Source organism: Nansenia antarctica, assembly GCF_963989245.1.
Source record: "Nansenia antarctica genome assembly, chromosome: 6".
Taxonomy (NCBI): domain Eukaryota; kingdom Metazoa; phylum Chordata; class Actinopteri; order Argentiniformes; family Microstomatidae; genus Nansenia; species Nansenia antarctica.
Genome location: NC_137676.1, coordinates 61,274,539 through 61,299,338, shown reverse-complemented (window position 1 = coordinate 61,299,338; position 24,800 = coordinate 61,274,539). Strand labels below are relative to the sequence as shown.

Genomic DNA, 24,800 nt, shown 5'->3' with positions numbered 1-24,800 from the left:
GGATAAAACTAAGTCTATTGATACAACTAAGACTACAGATTAAACTATGACTACAGATAATACTATAAAACTAGGGCTACAGATACAAGTAGGAACTATAGATAACACTGAGGCTGTGTGTGGCTATGCCTTGCTCACATAAGAGAATGAAGCTGGGGGGAGGAGGGGGGTCAGGGGTCAGGGGTCAGGGTTATGGTCAGGGTCAGGGGTCAGCACAGAGACAGAGATCTGGGGCTGGTGGTCAGAGGATGAGGGGATGTGTATCTAACTCTGTAATTGTACTGATCATTTCCTGTACTTATAACATTCAAGCCTCTTTAGCTAAACCATAGTTTTACTTTTATCCACTTTAAGAACTGATTCCTTGGTGCTCCCAGCTACATGATGGGTGATAAGGAAGTAGAACTGTGGGTGGGTGTGGCTACATCTAGATCACATAAGAGATTTGAGCTACTGCCAGTTTCCCTGCCTTCTGCAACCTGACACCTCCTCAGAATTGTTCAGACACGGTATAATTTATTTGGATGAGAAATATCTTGCCCCACCCCTCCCATGGTCACACATTAACAGGTAACTCACCTGATCTGTCCTCCATGTCATCAGTAGAGAAGGTCAGTCTCAGACTAACCTCTCTGTCAGACAGAAGCCATCAGACTGTCTTTAGTCCTGACTGACAGACAGTAGAGAAGTACAGACCACCAATCTAAAACTACCAAATCGATCAGCAGCAAAGCTCTGTTTTCTCTTTACTCTGGAGACGATGGCTGGTGTTGGAGACTGAGGAGTCGAGTATCGAGTCTGTAAGGGGTGACTGGGAATCATGGAGCATGGACATTCTCCTCTGTAACAGCTAAGGGATGAGCTCCAACTTGTATCCACAACCAAGCCAGAAGAACAGAAATGTGAGTAAACTCTCTTGTTGATTAATCATCATATTTAACATGATTGAACTCTGATGGAAATGTTCACTCTGAATGTTGTCGTGATACTGAGCAGTAGAAATCATATGACTGTTTATTGTTCTTGTTGGTAATTAACCAGGAAGAGGGTGCTCTGCTGGAAATGTGACAACTGCCTCTAAAATGAATCTCTCTGGGGAGAGAGAGGAGGGGACCACTGCCTCTAAAATGAGTCTCTCTGGGGATGTTGAAGCCATGGGGTAAGAGAAGTGTCTCTGGAGGGAATTTATCATGAAGATGATGATATTGATGATGATGATTATAGATACTTCATTTATAACCAGATTAATGTTAGACTTAGTAATGTAGATATGCTGTAGTTCAATGCATACTGTAGCACCAGACAGTGTTTCAACTCTCACTAGAAGGCTTGTCCATGGAGGAGGAGAGTGGATCCTGGAGGGAGATGGCCACTAAAAACCTAAAAGCTACTTACAATACAGATATATTCATCATCTACATCAACGTAATTTAAAATATATATTTATCTGACCCAGGAACTATGTTTAACTTTAATAACATTTTTTTACTGATTTATTGCCAAGCAATTTAACTTGTCAGTCAATTGTTAGAATTTTGTATTTTTTGCACAAGGCACAGGGTCGGCCATATTCGGCGCCCTTGGAGCAATTAGGGGTTAAGTGCCTTGCTCAAGGACACATGCAAGCTCCCTCCCGAGGAGGTGATCGAACCAGCGACCTTCTGATTGCTAGCCGGCCACTCAAATCTCTAGACTAGTTACAATGGCCTAAAACAACAATGGGTATATCTCAGTCAGTATACAGTCTGAAACTTGCCCCTTTAATGACTGTGCAAAAGGCTTCTCATATCTACAGAGTGACTATGAAAGTAATCATGATGATCTGATGTCCTGGTTTTGACAGAGTCCAGCAGGAGAGACCAGCCTCACCTGTACCCAGCTGTGTGTCCATGAAGAGTGACCGGTCTATGGGACGTCCATATAACATCAGAGAAAAACCTCCACATTCTGGTCAAAGGTTTGTTTGATGTTTATTCCTTGTAGTCAATATCCTGACGACTTACAGACACAAATTCATATAAACACATGACATAGATAATTTTCTGTTTAACATGTGAGAATGTTGGTGTCTTTGTGTTTGACAGAGTCCAGCAGGAGAGACCAGCCTCACCTGTACCCAGCTGTGTGTCCATGAAGAGTGACTGGTCTATGGACGGTCCAATAGAATTCAGACAAGGAACCGTCACTACTAAACAAGGGTAGGTGTAACATGGGGATGTGATGAACTAACTGTGAGACTAGGCCACCTGTTTGTTTCATGAGGTCCTCAGGTAACTATAATGAACTCAGGTTCTACTATCAAGGAGGGAGCATGGGAGTAAGGCCCACAATGCAACAATCATTTATTGTCCAGCTTATAATCACATCATCTTCAGCTCTAGGAGCTCAGAGAATTTCAAATGTTAGACTTAGTAATGTAGATATGCTGTAGTTCAATGCATACTGTAGCAACAGACAGTGTTGCAACTCTCACTTGAAGGCTTGTCCACGGAGGAGGAGAGTGGATCCTGGAGGGAGATGGCCACTAAACACCTAAAAGCTACTTATAATACAGATATATAAATATGAACTGAGCTGACCACACCGTCCACCAATGTTAGTTTTTTTAAAATAATATTTATCTGACCCAGAAACTATGTTTAACTTTAATAACTTAGTTACAATGTCCTAAAACAACAATGGGTTTTTATTCACACCTCAATCAGTAAACAGTAATCTGAAACTTGTCAATACACCTTTAATGACTGTCCAAAAGACTTTTCCTATCTACAGAGTGGCTACAGAAGTAAAGCTGATGTTGTGGTTTTGACAGAGTCCAGCAGGAGAGACCAGCCTCACCTGTACCCAGCTGTGTGTCCAGGGAGAGTGACCACTCTATGGATCATCCAATACGGTTCAGAGAAAGTCCTCCTTATAGTCAAAGGTTTGTTTGATGTTTATTCCTTTTTTTCAATATCCTGACGGCACACAGACACACTCATATGAACACATGACACCCATGTGACAACTCTATGAGACTTCCAATACACTTCAGAGGAAGACCTCCTCCTTCTGGTCAAAGGTTAGTTTGAGGTTTAATCCTCATAGTGGTCTATGAGGCTGCCAATAACATTCAGTAGTGGTATACACTCTTAAGTTATTCTGTTTGGGAAACTGGGCCTCATTCACACTTCTCTGGATAAATACATCTGCTTATTTCTTGTTTTTACCCAGAATCCCCAGTGACCAGGTGAAGAGACCAGAGTCAGAAATTCCCAGTGGTCAGTCTCTCCACCGTCAAAGTGAACTGGCCTCCATATTCAAGGTGAGCTAAAGAGAAAGTATGATATGGAACATGACTAAGTAATCCCCATGCAAGAGTAATTTTTTTCCTGTTTCAATTACATGCCAAAGTCAAGTGATGTTTGTATTCAGTCTCTCTACTGGGTGTGAAGGTTTACCTATTATTAACTATCTCGCTCCTCCTTTTTTATCTACATGTTTCAGTTGCTTGAAGACAATGTCATCACTTTAGTAAGAAATCAGCTGAAGAGGTTCAAGAGGCTCATTTCTCAAGACTACCCAGAGTGCATTGAGAGTGAGGGGGAGGAAGAGGAAGATGTCGAAGAAGAGAAGCAGGAGAGCAGTGCCAGAGAGGGGGCTTTGAAGATCACACTGCACGTCCTGAGGAACATGAACCAGAAGGAGCTCGCTGACACACTGGAGAACCGTAAGAGACCTCATATGTTTTCACAGAGAAGTGTTACTGTGCTGAAATATGATTGAAAATATAAACATCACCCGTAATTACTATTTATATCCCTATTTGGTCATTCTTTATATTATGTTACCTCTATAGCTTAGTATCTCTTTAATTTCTCCAGTAACATGGTTGGTTGTTTGTGTATAATTGCATAGTAACACAAATGGGATGCGGACTGTTCTTTCCTATCAGCAATATATCATTCAACTACACTACATACTATATTATTAATTACTATAACAACTTGTTAATTAATACAAAATGTAATTACAATTACTGCAGGTATTGGGTCAACTTAATGTTAAGTGTGCCACAAATATTTTGTTAATTGTTTTGTAAATCAGATGAGCTTGCTGTGGTGTGCCAACATGAACTCAAGTCCACCCTGAAGAAGAAGTTTCAGTGTGTGTTTGAGGGAATAGCTGAGCAAGGCAAGCCAATACTTCTCGATAAGGTCTACACAGAGGTCTACATCACAGAGGGAGGAAGTGGAGAGGTCAGTAATGAACATGAGGTCAGACAGATTGAGACAGCATCCAGGAGACCAGCAACACAGGAGACACCAATCAAATGCACCGACATCTTCAAGCCTTTACCTGGACAAGACAAACCAATCAGAAATGTGCTGACAAAGGGAGTCGCTGGCATTGGAAAAACAGTCTCTACTCAGAAGTTCATTACGGCCTGGGCTGAAGGAGAAGCCAATCAGGATGTCCATTTCATATTTCCACTTCCTTTTCGGGAGCTGAATTTAATGAAAGAGAAGAAACGCAGTTTGAATGAACTTCTTGGTCATTTCTTCATTGAAATAAAAGAATCAGGAATCTCCAACTTTGACAAGTATAAAGTTCTGTTCATCTTTGATGGTCTGGATGAGTGTCGACTTCCTCTAGACTTCCAGAACAACGAGACATGTTGTGATGCCACAGAGTCAGCCTCAGTGGACGTGCTGCTGACAAACCTCATCAAGGGGAATCTGCTTCCCTCTGCTCTCATCTGGATAACCTCCCGACCTGCAGCAGCCAATCAGATCCCTCCCGAGTGTGTTGACCAAGTGACAGAGGTACGAGGGTTCAATGACCCACAGAAGGAGGAGTACTTCAAGAAGAGAATCAGTGATGAGAACCTGGCCAGCAGAATCAACACACACATGAAGTCATCAAGGAGCCTCCACATCATGTGCCACATACCAGTGTTCTGATGGCTCTCAGCTGATGTTCTGGAGAGACTGTTGGGTGGAGCAGAGAGAAGAGAGATGCCAACGACTCTGACACAGATGTACACACATTTCCTGGTATTTCAGACCAAACAGAGGAATGTGAAGTACCTTGGAGACCATGACAGAGATCCACACTGGGATAAAGAGCTAATTCTGTCACTAGGAAAACTGGCCTTCAAACAGCTGGAAAAGGGCAATCTGATCTTTTATGAGGAAGACCTGAGAGAGTGTGGCATTGATGTCACAGAAGCCTCAGTGTACTCGGGAGTGTGCACTCAGATCTTCAGAGAGGAGTTTGGGCTGCACAACGTGTTCAGCTTTGTGCATCTGAGCATCCAGGAGTTTCTAGCTGCTTTATATGTGTTCCTCACATTCAACAACAGCAATGAGAATCCACTGGTCAAACAGAAATCCTCACTCTTAAAGCTATGGTCATCACTCAAACCTCTTGTTCACTTACACAAGAGTGCAGTGGACTTGGCCTTACAGAGTGAGAATGGACACCTGGACCTGTTCCTGCGCTTCCTCCTGGGCCTCTCACTGGAGTCCAATCAGAATCTCCTACGAGGCCTTCTGACACAGACAGGAAGCAGCTCACAGACCAATGAGGAAACAGTCAAGTACATCAAGAAGAAGATCAGGGAGAATCCCTCTCCAGAGAGGTGCATCAATCTGTTCCACTGTCTGAATGAGATGAATGACCATTCTCTAGTGGAGGAGATCCAAAGCTACCTGAGCTCAGGACGTCTCTCAGAAGACTCACTCTCACCTGCACAGTGGTCAGCTCTGGTCTTTGTGTTGCTGACTTCAGAAGAGGAGCTGGATGTGTTTGACCTGAAGAAATACTCCAGATCAGAGGAGGGTCTTCTGAGGCTGCTTCCAGTGGTCACAGCCTCTAAGACGGCACTGTAAGTAGATGGACAAAATTACTCTAATTAAACGTAAATTAGGACGATCAGGGTTATGAAAATGCATTGTAGAATAGTAATTAGTGAGTTAAGGCTGCTTGATGAAAAAGACAAAGAAAACCTCTTCATCACAAGTAAAAGTAGCAACACATTCCTTGATTGCCTCCTTTTCATAAAGTGTGGAGATGAGAAGTTAGCTGGCCAGTGAGTTTACAGTTGGTGCAATTGGAAGGAGCACGCCACTCATCTCAAACTGAAAGCTCAATCCATCTTTTAAGGCATGAAACTTATGTAAACATTATGATTTCGCATTTAAAACGAAGTGAAATGACTAGAAAAGATATTGGTATAGTGAAATGTTACAATCCTAAAACAGCCCAAGTAAGGGTTTTTTATGAAAATGTCATTATATCCTGACATGCAACTGGAAATGATAGAACACATCACATAATCTTTCTCTGAGACAAAACTTTTAAAATGAAACTGACTTTTACTTGTATATATTCCTCATTCAGGCTGAATGGATGTCACCTCACAGAGAGATTCTGTGAAGCATTGACCTCAGCTCTCAGCTCAGACTCCTGCCACCTGAGAGAGCTGGACCTCAGTCATAATGATCTACATGACGGGCAGTTGAAGCTGCTCTCTGCTGGACTGGGGAGTCCACACTGTAAACTACAGACACTGAGGTGAGGTCTCAGACTATTCTTGTTTTCAGACACGTAATTCCAAAGTTTCTGTTACTTTATCATTACCGTATATAGAATTAATGATACTTGAATTGATGATACAGAAAGGTTCAATGATTGAGACAGACAATGTACATTATCTTCCAATTACTATTGTGTGTGTGTGTGTGTGTGTGTGTGTGTGTGTGTGTGTGTGGCATAATAATTAACCTTTATTTGTGTAGCAGTTGTCCTGCAAACATTGCAGCTCAAAGTGCTTAGGGTTAGTATAATTATATAATCCTAATTGAGTCATTTAAAGGCAATATTAAAAATATGTTTTTCTAGTCTTGACTTGAAAGTATTTGCTGAGGTTGCCTCCCTAATGTAAACTGGCAGTGCATTCCACAATTTGGTTGCATAAAATGAGAATGCAGCCTCACCAAATCTCTTATTTTGTACATGTGGTACACAGAGAAAGCCAGCATCAGAAGACCTGAGAGCTCTATTGGGCTGATATGCTAACAAAATCTCTTCTGCTTGTTTTGGTTAAAACAACTAACCCAATAGCTACCAAATACCTTATACCAGACGTAGAAATCCAGTGACTAAAAATGTATCCATAGTTGCTTGCTCACCATGTATAACTCTCACTCATGAATTCTTGCACCACAGTGATCGTTTGGCTACATGTATTTATTTGTATTCCTCATTCAGGCTGAATGGATGTCACCTCACAGAGAGATGCTGTGAAGCGTTGGCCTCAGCTCTCAGCTCAGACTCCTGCCACCTGAGAGAGCTGGATCTCAGTAATAATGATCTACGTGACGGGGGGGTGAAGCTGCTCTCTGCTGGACTGGGGAGTCCACACTGTAAACTACAGACACTGAGGTGAGGTCTTTTGGGGTGTAGAAGCATTGTATCTAGGGCCATTATAATGTACTAGTTTGAATGTTCTTCACATAAATACAATTTGTCTAGCCTTTCAACTGCTAAATTAAGTGGATTTAAAGCTGTAAAGATGTATATAAGAGAGGAACAATCAGATTCTTTACATCAGATGGAGTGACACTATTTCCCCAGGTTGTCAGGCTGTGGAGTCCCAGAGGAAGGCTGTGCTTCTCTGGCTTCAGCTCTGAGGTCTAACCCCTCTCACCTGAGAGACCTGGACCTCAGTTACAATCACCCAGGAGACTCAGGACTGGCGCTGCTCTCTGCTGTACAGAAAGATCCACTCTGTAAACTACAGACACTCAGGTAAAGGCTGAATATGTGGTTGGACGTATCAATGAGATTAATGCACAGTATTTCCCACATGATTGTGAGTGTGTCATCCACTGTATGTTCTTCTGTGGTTGATATAGTGTGGACCATGGTGGGGAGTGCAGGCTCAAACCTGGGCTGATCAAATGTAAGTCATCAACGCTGTAGAGAACAGGACTGTGATATTACTCAAGAATCAGGATACAGCAGAGTTCAAACAGAGCATCAGTATTGTATTCATATGTAAACCAAAAATATTAGTTAATGTGATTTTATTGTATCCCTTGTATCACATTGTGAATATTGTAATTCATCCAATTGTATTGATTTGATTATTATTTTGGCCCTCTCAATCAGATGCCTGTGAGCTCACACTGGACCCAAACACAGCACACAGAAACCTCTCTCTGTCTGAGGAGAACAGAAAGCTGACACAGGGGAGAGAGGAGCAGCCGTATCCTGATCACCCAGAGAGATTTAAGTACTGGCCACAGGTGCTGTGTCGACAGGGTCTGACTGGGAGGTAGAGTGGAGGGGGCAGTATAGGGCTGATATAGGAGTGACATATAAAGGAATCAGCAGGAGAGGGAAGGGTAATGACTGTGGGTTGGGATACAATGACAAGTCCTGGTGTCTGTGGTGCTCTGACAGCTCTGACAGTTACTCTGCCAGGCACAATAATAAGACAACTTTCATACCTGTCCCCTACTCTGGCTCCCACAGAGTAGGAGTGTATCTGGACTGGCCGGCCGGCACTCTGTCCTTCTACAGGGTCTCCTCTGACACACTGACCCTCCTGCACACATTCCACTCCACATTCACTGAGCCCCTCTACCCAGGGTTTAGGGTCTATGGCTCAGTGACCCTGTGTAAACTAGTCTAAGGGAGATCACACTGACACCTAAGGCTCAAACATGATGTCTTAAACACATCAAGCTTCATACACTCAAACTCAAAGGTTGTGATTTTCCACTAAGATCAATCCTACACACATGCACTTGGACGGTGGTGTGTTTTTTACCTGAGATGTTGGATGTACAGATGTTCTCCCCTGTGTCTAGTGTGCAGTGTGTAGGGTGTTATGTGCAGTGCTTAGGGTGTAGTGTTTAGGGTGTAGGGTGTATTGTGCAGTGTGTAGTGTCTAGGGTGCAGTGTGTAGTGTGTAGGGTGTAGTATCAGTGTATCAGTGTATCAGTGTAGCTCTTGTGATGAGTAGCCCTGCCTGAGACCTGTCTGCCCAAATGTCTTCCTGGGACCACAAGGACGTCCTCTTGGGTTAATGGCAGAATCTTGGGTCATCCAGGGCAGAGGTCCCCAGTTTGAGCCCTGCTGGTTACATCAGTCCCACTCTGACCACTAGAGGGCAGCAGTGTATGTACATAAGAGTTAGTCACATTGGGTATTTGAGCTATGATGCTGTATTACGTAGCTATGTGTCCTCTGTGTGTCGTGTCAGTCCCACACTGACCACTAGAGGGCAGCAGTACAGGTCCTGTGAGATGGAGGAGTCTCTGACTGTCAAGTCTTCAGGACTGTGTCAGTGTAGGTTTATAGTCCTGCCTCAGATCCTGTCTGCAGAAGTTGATGACAACCAGTTGGTTATTTGCTCATTGTGTAAAAGTATGAAAAAGTGCAATAGACTGACAAAACAGAGGTGTGGAAATGTTCTGAAATTCACTTTCCATGTATTTCTGTACCTGTCTATCTATCCAATGTACATATTTTGAATATATTTCTATAAACATATATTTTCTCGTGTGTGTCAGTGTAGCTCTTGTGATGTCCAAATGGACAGACAGTGAGATCTGGGGCTGGTGGTCAGAGAGATCTGGGGCTGGTGGTCAGAGAGATCTGGGTCTGGTGGTCAGTGAGGATGGTGCCTCTGTGTTTTAGTTGTAATTATTACAATAACTGTATCACCTTCTGCCTCCTCCTTCTCATTCTGACAGAGGCACCATAGTGGCAGCACTAGTCTACTAGCCTGAACTAGCCCTATAGTCAAGTTCCTCATTTTTAATATGATGATGATGATGATGATGATGATGATGACTGTGTCAATATCAATAAAGTGTTTGTGAAACAAAGTACTGTGTGACTTCATGATGACTCTACACATGTCAGAGAGGCATGTCTTGTTCTATGTGATGTATTTCTATCTGAACGCAGCCCTGTGCAGGACCATGGACAGCTCGTGATCAGCCCACCTGAAACCACTCAGCAATCACACAGCTGCAGGCAGTGGAGCCTTCAGACAGACAGGCTAGAACCAGCATGGAGCTGGAGTTTTACAGTAGTACAGTTATCATAGAAATAGACCTTGAACAACTTGACATGAAACATCTACGATGAGGAAGATGGATGGAGACCCAGAAGCCCTGGTTACACGTGGTAGGTATCCTGATTGATGTGTGTCAGATATGAAAATATCTGCAGTATGGAATGTCTTCACTATGATGTCACACGTGCAGAGTAGTGTGTCTATGGTTGTGTCTACTGAAGACACTGCTAACAAGCACAAGAGCTCAGAGAATCTATCCTAGCTGATATGGCGTACGCACCTACTCAGAGTAGGAAGGACAAGCTCGGCCCATCACAGGGGAAAGAGGAGAGGGCCTCCTCTATACACGCAGCTCTCTACTTCACGTTGTACAGCCAATGGGAGGCCTTGACCAAGTCAGTTACATGAACTGTTAGAACTGTTGGTGAATATTAATTTTTCTGTTCTGTGCGGCCTCGTACCTCGTACCTACGACCGAATCACAGCCGTGCTGATATTCAGTATAACATCACTCCCCCAGAGACTGGTGAATCAGTGCCCTATACTGTATGTGCATCATAAGGTGATACAATGTGGACAAACAGGTTCATACAGGGAAGAAGAGTGTCTGAAATATGTTTGATTGTCATCAACAAATACCAACTGTAGAGAAGTTGATAGAAGTGGGAGGTGCATCAGTGCCCCAGGTGATGAGGTGATACAATATGGACTAACTAGTTCATACAGGGAAGAGCTGCATCAGTGAGGAAGACAGAGACAGAGAGCAGAGCTGAGCACTGAGGTGGGAGACAGACCACAACCGTAAGTTGCTGTCTTTCATTGTTTTACACTGTCCAGTAAGATTAGGATGAACTCACATGTCTTTGTGTCATCTCACAGAATGATGTAGCCCAAACATATTACGCTAGCCAGCATTCTGTGACCAGCTTGTGAATGAAGCCTCAACCTGGTTTTGTCCATATGACTGTGATCTAGTAGGTTCAACTACATGAGGCCCTACATAATAATAGATAAGAAATATAGCCTCAAGCAATTAAGGGCGTAAGGGTTATCCTCACATTTGCTACACATGGCACTGTCTCAAAGCACACTGAGATTGATTAGACTAACAATGACTGACACAGCCCTATTTGCATATGTCATCATTTATGGTACATATTAATTTACATGATGCTGTGTATTTTGTATTATCAAGTATGAACTTGTCCGCAACCTTTGCAGGGACTGGTACAAGCATACTATGTAACAAATTCAGGGGTTTTTTCCAGTCATATTTGCGTTTCATGAAAAAAAAAGTTAAATGTTAAAGATGTTATAATTTCAAAATGGCTGTAAATGCAGAATGTTGAGTGTCATGTTTTTCATCCGATCATGTTGGAATGTGGTACACATCTGTCATACTGCTGTCTTGACGCTCACCAAGTTTCACATTCATTTTCAATTTTCCTGAATTAAGGTGCTGATTATTTACCATGTAGCGTGGTAATTTTCTGACATACTTGGTAGATACAAAGTTTCATGTCGATTGGAATTACGGTATATTTGAAGAAGATTTGTTTGTGCTTTTCACAAAATTCAAAATAGCAGATTTTTTTTTTTTAGGACGTGTCTTTTCAGTTTTACAGCGTTTTATGTTTGTCTTGAGGAGGCAGGTCAGCGTTGATTTGGTGTCTCTCGGACAAACCGTTCAAAAGTTACAGCCTCACAATGTTGAAGAATTCAACGTGCGGCTCTAGCGCCCCCTTCTGGAATTTTGGCTCCAGAATTGGTGTTGACTGGGGTCCTCCAGGTGCCTGCCAAAAAGCAAAAGTTACCAATATTTGAGGAAGTCATGGCCATTTTTCATGAAAACAGAACAGGGCTGAATAACCAACAGTTACAATAGGGCGATGCCCACTGTGTGTCTAGACTAGTCAACAGTCTTTACACAGGTCACTATTGACCAATCAGCAGAGCTGTAAGACTGACAGAAAGACTGTGAGTGTTGAATACACTCCCCTATGAAGGGTCAATTTGTTGGTTTACTGTATGTTTTATGTGTTTTACATAAAGATTGGGTTGTGTAATGAAAGTTAATGACTTTTATCTTTGATTTAATTTAACATTTATTCAATCTGTAAGTGAAGATCCAATTTTTTTTTTTACTATTTTACAATCACCACATTTTAGTAGAGCCTTCTTCTCAGAACAGTGTTGGACACAGCAATGCTACACTGATGTGGGTGATACAATCTGGCTTCTTATCTTACAGGGAAATCAAACCAGAGAGAGAGAGAGAGAGAGAGAGAGAGAGAGCGAGAGAGAGAGCGAGAGAGAGAGAGAGAGAGAGAGAGAGAGAGAGAGAGAGAGAGAGAGAAATTGGTTCGTCAGGAAAGAGAGTGTCTGAACTGCACAGATGCTTGACAGAAGTAGGAGGTGCATCAGTAGACAAACAGGTTCATACAAAGAAGAAGAGCGTCAGACAGACAGGCAGACAGACAGACAGAGACATTGTAAGTATCCCTTGTTAGCTTCAGGAGAGAGAGAGATACTGTATACAGTGTCAGCAGCATTCATGTCCCTTTCCTCCCTCTGTTAAGCCCCATACTGTGGTTTCTCACTTCACTGTTTTTAACTTTTGTCTCCTTTGTTTATAGCAAGAGGTCATTTGAGGAGAGAAGAGAGATGCGGGGACCACTGCTGCTAGAATGAGTCTCTCTGGGGAGAGAGAGGAGGGGACCACTGCTGCTAGAATGAGTCTCTCTGGGGAGAGAGAGGAGGGGACCACTGCCTCTAAAATTAGTCTCTCTGGGGAGAGAGAGGAGGGGACCACTGCCTCTAAAATTAGTCTCTCTGGGGAGAGAGAGGAGGGGACCACTGCCTCTAAAATTAGTCTCTCTGGGGATGTTGAAGCCATGGGGTAAGAGAAGAGTCTCTGGAGGGCATTGATGATGATGATGATAGATAGATAGATACTTCATTCATAACCAGATTAATGTCAGACTTAGTAATGTAGATATACTGTAGTTCAATGCGTACTGTAGCAACAGACAGTGTTGCAACTCTCACTAGAAGGCTTGTCCACAGAGGAGGAGAGTGGATCCTGGAGGGAGATGGCCACTAAAAACCTAAAAGCTACTTATACTACAGATATATTCATCATCTACATCAAAGTAATAAAAAATATATATTCATCTGACCCAGGAACTATGTTTAACTTTAAAAAATGAGTTTTACTGATTTATTGCCATGCAATCAACTTGTCAGTCAATTGTTAGAATTTTGTATTTTTTGCACGAGGCACAGGGTCGGCCATATTCGGTGCCCTTGGAGCAATTAGGGGTTAAGTGCCTTGCTCAAGGACACATGCAAGCTCCCTCCTGAGGAGGTGATCGAACCAGCGACCGTCTGATTGTTAGCTGTTCACTCAAATCTCTAGACTAGTTACAATGGCCTAAAACAACAATGGGTTTTTAATCATATCTCAGTCAGTATACAGTCTGAAACGTGTCCCTTTAATGACTGTGCAAAAGGCTTCTCATATCTACAGAGTGGCTACAGAAGTAATCATGATGATCTGATGTTGTGGTTTTGACAGAGTCCAGCAGGAGAGACCAGCCTCACCTGTACCCAGCTGTGTGTCCATGAAGAGTGACCACTCTATGGGACATCCAATAGACTTCAGAGAAAGACTTCCTCATTCTGGTCAAAGGTTAATTTGATGTTTATTCCTTGTTGTTAATATCCTGACGACACACAGACACACACTCATATGAACACATGACATTCATTATCTTCTGTTAAACATGTGGGAATGTTGGTGTCTTTGTGTTTGACAGGGTCCAGCAGAAGAGACCAGCCTCACCTGTACCCAGCTGCGTGTCCATGAAGAGTGACGGGTCTATGGGACATCCAATAGACTTCAGACAAGGGACCGTCACTACTAAACAAGGGTAGGTGTAACATGGGGATGTGATGAACTAACTGAGACTAGGCCACCTGTTTGTTTCATGAGGTCCTCAGGTAACTATAATGAACTCAGGTTCTACTATCAAGGAGGGAGCATGGGAGTAAGGCCCACAATGCAACAATCATTTATTGTACAGCTTATAAACACATAATCTTCAGCTCTAGGAGCTCAGCAAATATTTATCATTAAAGGCAGAATTTCAAATGTTAGCTAATATACAGTACAGTATATATATTATTTTTTTACTGATTTATTGCCATGCAATCAACTTGTCATTCAATTGTTAGAATTTGGTATTATTTGCTCTAGGCACATGGTCGGCCATATTCAGCACCCCTGAAGCAATTAGGGGTTAAGTGCCTTGCTCAAGGACACATGCAAGCTCCCTCCTGAGGTGGGGATCAAACCAGCGAACTTCTGATTGCTAGCCGGCCACTCAAACCTCTAGACTAGTTACAATGGCCTAAAACAACAATCAGTTTTTAATCATATCTCAGTCAGTATATAGTCTGAAACTTGTCAATACCCCTTTAATGACTGTCCAAAAGGCTTTTCATATCTACAGAGTGGCTACAGAAGTAATCATGATGATCTGATGTTGTGGTTTTGACAGAGTCCAGCAGGAGAGACCAGCCTCACCTGTACCCAGCTGTGTGCCCATGAAGAGTGATGACTCTATGGGACATCCAATAGACTTCAGAGAAAGACTTCCTCATTCTGGTCAAAGGTTAATTTGATGTTTATTCCTTGTTGTTAATATCCTGACGACACACAGACACACACTCATATGAACACATGACATTCATTATCTTCTGTTAAACATGTGGGAATGTTGGTGTCTTTGTGTTTGACAGGGTCCAGCAGAAGAGACCAGCCTCACCTGTACCCAGCTGCGTGTCCATGAAGAGTGACAGGTCTATGGGACTTCCAATAGACTTCAGACAAGGGACCGTCACTACTAAACAAGGGTAGGTGTAACATGGGGATGTGATGAACTAACTGTGAGACTAGGCCACCTGTTTGTTTCATGAGGTCCTCAGGTAACTATAATGAACTCAGGTTCTACTATCAAGGAGGGAGCATGGGAGTAAGGCCCACAATGCAACAATCATTTATTGTACAGCTTATAATCACATCATCTTCAGCTCTAGGAGCTCAGCAAATATTTATCATTAAAGGCAGAATTTCAAATGTTAGCTAATATATATATATTTTACTGATTTATTGCCATGCAATCAGCTTGTCAGTCAATTGTTAGAATTTGGTATTATTTGCTCTAGGCACAGGGTCGGCCATATTCAGCACCCCTGAAGCAATTAAGGGTTAAGTGCCTTGCTCAAGGACACATGCAAGCTCCCTCCTGAGGTGGGGATCGAACCAGCAAACTTCTGATTGCTGGCCGGCCACTCAAACCTCTAGACTAGTTACAATGGCCTAAAACAACAATGGGTTTTTAATCATATCTCAGTCAGTATACATTAATCTGAATCATGCCCCTTTAATGACTGTCCAAAAGGCTTTTCATATCTACAGAGTGACTATGGAAGTAATCATGATGATCTGATGTCGTGGTTTTGACAGGGTCCAGCAGGAGAGACCAGCCTCACCTGTACCCAGCTGTTTGTCCATGAAGAGTGACCACTCTATGGGAAAAATGGGTCAAAGTGAACTGGCCTCCATATTCAAGGTGAGCTAAAGAGAAAGTATGACATGGGAAGTAATCCCCATATAAAAGTTTTTTTTTTCTTGTTTCAATTGCATGCCAAAGTCAAGTGATGTGATTAATTTGGTCTCTCTACTGGGTGTAAAGTTTTACCTATTATTAACTCTCTCACATATTTTTTATCTAAATGTTTCAGTTGCTTGAAGACAATGTCATCACCTTAGTAAGAAATCAGCTGAAGAGGTTCAAGACGCTTATTTCTCAAGACTACCCAGAGTGCTTTGAGAGTCAGGGGGAGGAAGAGGAAGAGGAAGATGTAGAAGAAGAGAAGCAGGAGAGCAGTGCCAGAGAGGGGGCTCTGAAGATCACACTGCACGTCCTGAGGAACATGAACCAGAAGGAGCTCGCTGACACACTGGAGAAATGTAAGAGACCTCATATGTTTTCACAGAGAAGTTTTCACTGGGCTGAAATATTATTGGAAATATAAACACCACTAACTGTAATTACTATGTACTGTATATCCCTATTTGGTCACTCTTTATATTGTGTTGCCTCTATAACTTAGTATCTCTGTAATTACAGCAGTAACAAAAGTGTTTGTGTATAATTGCATAGTTACGGGGTTGGACAGTTTCCTATATCATTCAACTACACTACATACTATGTAAATAATTACTACATAACAACTTGTTTATAAAAAACAATGTATTAAAACAATGTAATAACAGTTACTGCAGGTATTGGTAAAACTTAATGTAAAGTGTGCCACAAATATTTTGTTAATTGTTTTGTCATTCAGATGAGCTCGCTGTGGTGTGCCAACATGAACTCAAGTCCACCCTGAAGAAGAAGTTTCAGTGTGTGTTTGAGGGAATAGCTGAGCAAGGCAAGCCAATACTTCTCGATAAGGTCTACACAGAGGTCTACATCACAGAGGGAGGAAGTGGAGAGGTCAATAATGAACATGAGGTCAGACAGATTGAGACAGCATCCAGGAGACCAGCAATGCAGGAGACACCAATCAAATGCACCGACATCTTCAAGCCTTTACCTGGACAAGACAAATCAAACAGAAGTGTGCTGACAAAGGGAGTCGCTGGTATTGGAAAAACAGTCTCTACTCAGAAGGTCATTACAGGATGGGCTGAAGGAGAAACCAATCAGGATGTCCAGTTCATATTTCCACTTCCTTTTCGTGAGCTGAATTTAATGAAAGAGAAGAAACGCAGTTTGAATGAACTTCTTGGTCATTTCTTCATTGAAATAAAAGAATCAGGAATCACCAACTTTGACAAGTATAAAGTTCTGTTCATCTTTGATGGTCTGGATGAGTGTCGACTTCCGCTAGACTTCCAGAACAACGAGACATGTTGTGATGCCACAGAGTCAACCTCAGTGGACGTGCTGCTGACAAACCTCATCAAGGGGAATCTGCTTCCCTCTGCTCTCATCTGGATAACCTCCCGTCCTGCAGCAGCCAATCAGATCCCTCCTGAGTGTGTTGACCGGGTGACGGAGGTACGAGGGTTCAACGACCCACAGAAGGAGGAGTACTTCAGGAAGAGAATCAGTGATGAGAACCTGGCCAGCAGAATCAACACACACATGAAGTCATCAAGGAGCCTCCACATCATGTGCCACATACCAGTGTTCTGTTGGCTCTCAGCTGATGTTCTGGAGAGACTGTTGGGTGGATCAGAGAGAGGAGAGATGCCCAAGACTCTGACACAGATGTACACACACTTCCTGGTGTTTCAGACCAAACAGAGGAATGTGAAGTACCTTGGAGTCCATGACAGAGATCCACACTGGGATAAAGAGCTAATTCTGTCACTGGGAAAACTGGCCTTCAAACAGCTGGAAAAGGGCAATCTGATTTTCTATGAGGAAGACCTGAAAGAGTGTGGCATTGACGTCAGAGAAGCCTCAGTGTACTCGGGAGTGTGCACTCAGATCTTCAGAGAGGAGTGTGGGCTGCACAACGTGTTCAGCTTTGTGCATCTGAGCATCCAGGAGTTTCTAGCTGCTTTATATGTGTTCCTCACATTCAACAACAGCAATGAGAATCCACTGGTTAAACAGAAATCCTCACACTGGAAGCTATGGTCATCACTTACACGCAAGCCTCTAGTCGACTTACACAAGAGTGCAGTGGACATGGCCTTACAGAGTGAGAATGGACACCTGGACTTGTTCCTGCGCTTCCTCCTGGGCCTCTCACTGGAGTCCAATCAGAATCTCCTACGAGGCCTTCTGACACAGACAGGAAGCAGCTCACAGACCAATAAGGAAACAGTCAAGTACATCAAGAAGAAGATCAGGGAGAATCCCTCTCCAGAGAGGTGCATCAATCTGTTCCACTGTCTGAATGAGATGAATGACCATTCTCTAGTGGAGGAGATCCAAAGCTACCTGAGCTCAGGACGTCTCTCAGAAGCCCAACTCTCACCTGCACAGTGGTCAGCTCTGGTCTTTGTGTTGCTGACTTCAGAAGAGGAGCTGGATGTGTTTGACCTGAAGAAATACTCCAGATCAGAGGAGGGTCTTCTGAGGCTGCTGCCAGTGCTCACAGCCTCTAAGACGGCACGGTAAGTAGATGGACAAAATTACTCTAATTAAACGTAAATTAAGACGATCAGGCTTATGAAAATGCATAGTAGAATAGTAATTAGTGAGTACGCTGCTTGATGAAAAATACAAAGAAAACCTCTTCATCACAAGCAAAAGTAACAACACATTCCTTGATTGCCTCCTTTTCATTCATACTTAGTTGACACACAAAAATGCATTATTTATATAATTGTACACAAAGCAAACAATACTAATTCATGCAAGAGGCAAAGTGACTTTATGCTGATCACTTATTATTATTTACGGATTAAACAGAAGAAATTGCATTCCAGTTGCGGTACCCCGGATAATCACACCGCAGATCAAATGGTGACTTTTTGTCTGACATTAAGTAAAACATAGCTAGCTGGTTAGCTGTGTTCACAGTTCAGCTAATGAGTTTGTCAGCTTTATTTTATCTAAAGTGTAGAGATGAGAAGTTAGCTGGCCAGTGAGTTTACAGTTGGTGCAGTTGGAAGGAGCAGGCCACTCATCTCAAACTGAAAGCTCAATTCATCTTTTAAGGCAGGAAACGTATGTAAACATTATGATTTCGCCTTTAAAACTAAGTGAAATGACTAGAAAACATATTGGTATAGTGAAATGTTAAAATCCTAAAACAGCCCATATAAGGGTTTTTGAGGAAAATGTCATTTTATCCTAATTAGGTGCGGTGACATTTTTTCTCAATGACTTGTATTCATTCCTCATTCAGGCTGAATGAATGTCAACTCACAGAGAGACGCTGTGAAGCGTTGGCCTCAGCTCTCAGCTCAGACTCCTGCCACCTGAGAGAGCTGGACCTCAGTCATAATGATCTACGTGACGGGGGGGTGAAGCTGCTCTCTGCTGGACTGGGGAGTCCACACTGTCAACTACAGACACTGAGGTGAGGTCTAAGACTATTCTTGTTGTCATTCCTAAATGTCTGTTACATTATCATGCTATAGAATTAATGATACTTGTAGAGAAAGGCTGAATGATTGAGACAGACAATGTACATTATCTTCCAATCAATTATATATATACATACAGTATATATTGTGTGTGTGTGTGTGTGTGTGTGTGTGTGTGTGTGTGTGTGTGTGTGTGTGTGTGTGTGTGTGTGTGTGTGTGTGTGTGTGTGTGTGTGTGGTGGCAGGGGGGGCTGCTCTGTCTGCACTCTCTGAATATGTTTGCCCTCCTCAAATCCTGACCCACCTGGCCTTAGATCAAGCTCATGTGGCTACACAATAATAATAATAATAATAATAATAATAATTATAATTATAACAATAACAATAATAATAATAACCTTTATTTGTGTAGCACTCTTCCTGCAAACATTGCAGCTCAAAGTGCTTAGGGTTAGTATCATTATATAATCATCATTTAGTCATTTAAAGGCAATATTAAATAGATGGGTTTATTAGTCGTGACTTGAAAATATTTGCTGAGGTTGAATCCCTAATGTAAACTGGCAGTGCATTCCACAATTTGGTTGAATAAAAAAATCTCTTCTTTTGTACATGTGGTACACAGAGAAAGCCAGCGTCAGAAGACCTGAGAGCTCTATTACGCTGATATGCTAACAAAAGGTCTTTCAGATATTCTGGTGCTGTGCCAGTGAGAGCATTATAAAGAAACAGAAGGATCTTGAAATCTATTCTAAACTTAACAGGATGCCAGTGTAGAGTCTCTAAAATAGGAGTTATATGAGCTCTTCTGCTTGTTTTGGTTAACAACCTAGTAGCTACCAAATACATTATACCAGATGTAGAAATCCAGTGACTACAAATGTATCCATGGTTGCTTGCTCCCCTGTTGAGAGCAACTACAACTCTCACTCATGAATTCTTGCACCACAGTGATCGTTTGGCTGCATGTATTTATTTGTATTCCTCATTCAGACTGATTGGATGTGACCTCACAGAGAGATGCTGTGAAGCATTGGCCTCAGCTCTCAGCTCAGACTCCTGCCACCTGAGAGAGCTGGACCTCAGTCATAATGATCTACGTGACGGGGGGGTGAAGCTGCTCTCTGCTGGACTGGGGAGTCCACACTGTCAACTACAGACACTGAGGTGAGGTCTAAGACTATTCTTGTTGGCATTCCTAAGTGTCTGTTACATTATCATTCTATAGAATTAATTATTCTTGCACAGAAAGGCTCCACACTGTAAACTACAGACACTGAGGTGAGGTCTTTTGGGGTGTAGAAGCATTGTATCTAGGGCCATTATAATGTACTAGTTTGAATGTTCTTCACTTAAATACAATGTGTCTAGCCTTTCAACTGCTGAATTAAGAGGATTTATAGCTGTAAATATGTACATTAGAAAGGAACAATCAGATTCTTGATATCAGATGGAGTGACACTATTTCCCCAGGTTGTCATTCTGTGGAGTCCCAGAGGAAGGCTGTGCTTCTCTGGCTTCAGCTCTGAGGTCTAACCCCTCCCACCTGAGAGAGCTGGACCTCAGCTACAATCACCCAGGAGACTCAGGACTGGCGCTGCTCTCTGCTGTACAGAAAGATCCACTCTGTAAACTACAGACACTCAGGTAAAGCTGAATATGTGGCTGGACGCATTAATGACATTAATGCACAGTATCTATTTCCCACATGATTGTGAGTGTCATCCAACCACTGTATGTTCTTGTGTGGTTGATATAGTGTGGACCCTGGTGAAGGGTGCTGGTTCAAACCTGGGCTGATCAAATGTAAGTCACTAACGCTGTAGAGAACAGGACTGTGATATTACTCAAGAATCAGGGTACAGCAGAGTTCAAAAAGAGCACCAGTATTGTATTCATATGTAAATCTAAAATATTAGTAAATATGAATTAGTTGTATCCCTAGTAAAACATTTTAAATTAATGAGTAATATTTTGTGAAAAAAATGAATGCTACCATATAAAGCCCAGTTCACATCTATGCAACGCTATGCAACGGAACGCGACGGAACTCGCAGTCGCAAGGAATCGCCAGTGATTTGACATGTCACAGTCTCAGCAGAACGTCCAGATTTTATGGAACGTCTGATATTTCTCTTCAGACAATCAGAAAATAGCACAGACCAGCGTCATCTACTGCCAAGAAGTGGAGTGGACCTTATTAACAACAATGAGAGTGCAAACTCTTCTAATCATGGCAACTATGTTGAGCTATTACATGCTTTTGCTGAGAAAGATGAAAAGTTAGCTAGACATTTGTAGACAGGTAGACAAGACTCTTGAAACTCTCACCTAGAAAGGGGTACATCTTTGTGAGTGACATGAAACTGACCCCTCCATAGCCAATAGATAGTCCCTTAGGGAGCTGGCTTTACTAAACTTTTAGGTCTGTCATGACAATGGGATCTGAATATTATGAGTGCAGCGGTGTGTTTTTAAGTTTTCATCTAGTGTGTGTGTGTGTGTGTGTGCGTGTTAGCCTTGACAGCTAATGCATTTGCGTTTTAAATGGAAGGCAAGTTAGCTAGCTAGATAATGTTGCAAGTAATAATAAGTCGCAAGTAGTTGCCAAGTTTTTTCTAACAACGGTTTAAACGTTCTAAAACTGACCCGTCACGTTGCATAGATGTGAACTGGACTTAACAAGATCTCAATGTGAATATTGTAATTTATCCAATTGTATTGATTTGATGATTATTTTGGCCCTCTCATTCAGATGCCTGTGAGCTCACACTGGACCCAAACACAGCATACAGATACCTCTCTCTGTCTAAGAAGAACAGGAAGGTGACAGGGGGGAGACGGCAGCCGTATCCTGATCACCCAGAGAGATTTGAGTACTACAAACAGGTGCTGTGTAGAGAGGGTCTGACTGGGCGCTGCTACTGGGAGGTAGAGTGGAGGGGAGATGCTAATATAGCAGTGACATATAAAGGAATCAGCAGGAGAGGGACGGGTGGTGACTGTGGGTTGGGAGACAATGACAAGTCCTGGAGTCTGTACTGCTCTGACAGTTACTCTGCCAGGCACAATAAAAAGACAACTCACATACCTGTGCCCTCCTCTGGCTCCCACAGAGTAGGAGTGTATCTGGACTGGCCGGCCGGCACTCTGTCCTTCTACAGGGTCTCCTCTGACACACTGACCCTCCTGCACACATTCCACTCCACATTCACTGAGCCCCTCTACCCAGGGTTTAGGGTTGAGGGTGATAGCTCAGTGAGCCTGTGTAAACTAGTCTAAGGAGATCACACTGAACACCTAAGGCTCAAAGATGTTGGATCATAACATGATGTCATGATGTCGTATTACACACATCAAGCTTCATACACTCAAACTATGTGCCTCTGTGTGCAGTGTGTAGGGTGTTATGTGCTTAGGGTATAGTGTGTAGTGTGTAGTGTTTAGGGTGTAGTGTGTAGTGTCAGTCCCACTCTGACCACTAGAGGGCAGCAGTACAGGTCCTGTGAGACGGAGGAGTCTCTGACTGGAAAGTCTTCAGGACTGTGTCAGTGTAGGTTTATAGTCCTGCCTCAGATCCTGTCTACAGAAGTTGATGACAACCAGTTGGTTATTTGCTCATTGTGTAAAAGTATGAAAAAGTGCAATAGACTGACAAAACAGAGGTGTGGAAATGTTCTGAAATTCACTTTCCATGTATTTCTGTACCTGTCTATCTATCCAATGTACATATTTTGAATATATTTCTATATACATATATTTTCTCGTGTGTGTCAGTGTAGCTCTTGTGAAGTCCAAATGGACAGACAGTGAGATCTGGGGCTGGTGGTCAGAGAGATCTGGGGCTGGTGGTCAGAGAGATCTGGGGCTGGTGGTCAGAGAGGATGGTGCCTCTGTGTTTTAGTTGTAATTATTACAATAACTGTATCAACTTCTGCCTCCTCCTTCTCATTCTGACAGAGGCGCCATAGTGGCAGCACTAGTCTACTAGCCTGAACTAGCCCTATAGTCAAGTTCCTTCTTTTTAATATGATGATGATGATGATGATGACTGTGTCAATATCAATAAAGTGTTTGTGAAACAAAGTACTGTGTGACTTCATAATGACTCTACACATGTCAGAGAGGCATGTCTTGTTCTATGTGATGTATTTCTACCTGAACGCAGCCCTGTGCAGGACCATGGACAGCTCGTGATCAACCCACCTGAAACCACTCAGCAATCACACAGCTGCAGGCAGTGGAGCCTTCAGACAGACAGGCTCGAACCAGCATGGAGCTGGAGTTTTACAGTAGAACAGTAATCATAGAAATAGACCTTGAACAACTTGACATGAAACATCTACGATGAGGAAGATGGATGGAAACCCAGAAGCCCTGGTTACACCTGGTAATATATCTGCAGTATTCAATGTCTTCACTATGAAGTCACGTTTGCAGAGTAGTGTGTCTATGGTTGTGTCTACTGCAGACACTGCTAACAAGCGCTAGAGCTCAGAGAATCTATCCTAGTCGATATGGCGTACACACCTACTCAGAGTAGGAAGGAATAGAAAGGACATGCTCAGATGTAGAACCAAGCTTCAATGCAGAACCATGTCCATTCTAGCATTTCTGTTGCTATGCTGGGAACCTTTGTAGTGGGTGTGGTCCCCAGCGTGGAGCTGCATGAGGGGTGTGGTCCCCAGCATGGAGCTGCATGAGGGGTGTGGTCCCCTGTGTGAAGCAGCATGAGGGGGACCTGAGGCAGCTGCTGGGCCTTGCAGCACTGTGTGTGTGTCTGTGTCACTGTGTATCATTCTATCTATCTATCTATCTATCTATCTACCACCCTCTCTGTATGAAGGTCAGGGCATGGAGGACAAGTGAAACTTGAAACATTTCCTTTTTATCAGTAAACAGCTCTGTTGAAAGCTTGATTTTAACTGAACTATTGATGCAGTGTTTTTCCATCACTCTGTGTTGGAGACACGACCCTGAGCACTGAGCTAAGGATGAAGGAGCTCCAATGGTTCCTGAATGGGGATGTGCTAGATTTCATCATGTTGGTCTCAGTTAGTAAAGACCCTCTGCCATGTCTGGACCAAGTGTCTGTCTACTCATGACTGTCACATTACTGATCAGAACCAACTGCCAGAACAGAGGCCAAACCTCCTCCGAGCCAACAGGGGGCTCCACCTCCTACCGCCTACATTGGTGACTGAGTGAAGGCTAATGGGAACAATGAGAGCTGGGTTTCAACAACAACGAGGATTGCAGATACAACCATAAAAGTAGAACTACAGATTAAACCAGGACTACAGATTAAATTAGCACTTCATAATACAATTATAAAACTAGGACTCCAGCTTAAACTAGCACTACATAATACAGCAAGCTGTGCAAGGTTAACAACCTGCTGCTGAACAAGTCAAAGACCCAGGAAATCATCGTAGACTTCAGGAGGAAAAAGTCCGAGATCCAGCCCCTGCTCATCGACGGAGAGAGCGTGGAGAGAGTCTCAACCCTCCGATTCCTGGGGGTACACATGCAGGATGACCTGACCTGGAAGGACAACACAAAAGCCACCATCAAGAAGGCACAACAGCGGCTATACATCCT

At 42.9% G+C, this 24,800-nt stretch overlaps 1 pseudogene across 1 annotated transcript; it reads left to right on the top strand.

Annotated features, from left to right (window-relative positions):
* Positions 1-1,154: 1,154 nt before the first annotated feature.
* Positions 1,155-22,481, top strand: LOC308160784 (annotated as a pseudogene). The gene is made up of 22 exons: positions 1,155-1,159; positions 2,085-2,198; positions 3,214-3,304; positions 3,487-3,709; positions 4,087-5,869; positions 6,385-6,558; positions 7,255-7,428; positions 7,621-7,794; positions 7,902-7,948; positions 8,158-8,669; positions 8,862-8,871; positions 9,257-9,394; positions 13,897-14,010; positions 14,882-14,995; positions 15,609-15,714; positions 15,887-16,115; positions 16,493-18,281; positions 19,019-19,192; positions 20,193-20,366; positions 20,673-20,846; positions 20,959-21,005; positions 21,955-22,481. The product of its transcript is annotated as an uncharacterized misc_RNA (transcript).
* The last annotated feature ends 2,319 nt before the right edge of the window (positions 22,482-24,800 follow it).